This window comes from Cyprinodon variegatus, unplaced genomic scaffold (assembly GCF_000732505.1).
Source record: "Cyprinodon variegatus isolate N-32 unplaced genomic scaffold, C_variegatus-1.0 Scaffold145, whole genome shotgun sequence".
In the NCBI taxonomy this organism is placed as follows: Eukaryota; Metazoa; Chordata; class Actinopteri; order Cyprinodontiformes; family Cyprinodontidae; genus Cyprinodon; species Cyprinodon variegatus.
The window spans coordinates 43,482-44,702 of record NW_015150598.1 but is presented as its reverse complement, the minus strand read 5'-3'; positions in this window follow the sequence as shown (position 1 = coordinate 44,702).

The following is a 1,221-nucleotide window of genomic DNA, read 5'->3' as shown; positions in this document are numbered from 1 at the left end:
GTTTCACTTTTTAAATGGAATTACTGAAATCAATCTACTTTTTCATGATATTCTAATTTTATGACCAGCACCTGTATACAGCTCTGTGACACTCTCTCTTCCATGGCGATCTGAACAGACAACTATGGGTCAAAATATTTGGTGTCCCATCAATTACCATGACCCGTAGGGCACCAAATATGATTTAACAAGGGCAGGTAGAGAGACATTCTAATTAGATGGTACTTCACTGTTTCGGTTACATTTAAGATTCCTGCATAAGTGTTATTTCTCATTTATCAGCTGCTCTTTTAAAGGACACTTAAATGCATTACGTCTTAAAACTTGGACATTCCTCAGAGACTGAACAGACTTTTAAAACCCATTTTTCCTTTTTTTTTAGCTTTTAATTTACTTGTGCTTATTTTCAGTGTTTAGTGTTTGTGTAGGTCCTAGATACAGTTATAATGTGATAGGGATCATTAGCTAATAAAGCTACCATTGTTTTAACTCGTGGTCATTTGTGTTTATTTGTGCAGTGAATGAATCATCACTTACTGCCAGATCAATCCTCCTTTGGTCAAAATTTGAATAAAGAGAGACAATTTCTTTGGTTGGTGATGAATAACTCTGCTGATAGCCATAGTCTAAATTATTAAATTGGTTATGGCAATTGGATTATAACAGTGATTATAGAGGTGAAAGACAAAATAACTTTGGTGAACAAGCAGATTATAGTTATAATTATTTAACTAATAATCATTAATTGGTGTAACGCTTGATTTGAATGGCCTATTTATTAACAATAATGGCCAGTTCTAGTTATTAGATGTATTTCTAATGTTCCTCCACCAACAGAAAAGCACAACCCTTTAGCCTACTATATATATATATATATATATTTTTTTTTATTATGATCTTTGTGGCTTTTTAGTGTAAAATATTTGTATTTCAATAGTACTTTAGTTTTTGAAATTGATGGAAAACAAAGCATTTAAAACCTTTATTAAATCTCACAAAGGTTTCAGAAATCCCAAGATAGGTTTACAAGATATAACTTCATCTTCCACAAATCCAGGACCGGGTGACATGGGCAGTATTCTTGGGTGAGACCCCCAGAGTTCCCTCCCCACAGAGACATGCTCCTGCTCTGCTACAGGAAGCCCAAAGAGTTCCTAGGCCAGCTGGGAGACATAGTTCCTCCAGTGTGTCCTGCTGCTTCTCCTGTGAGACATGCCTGGA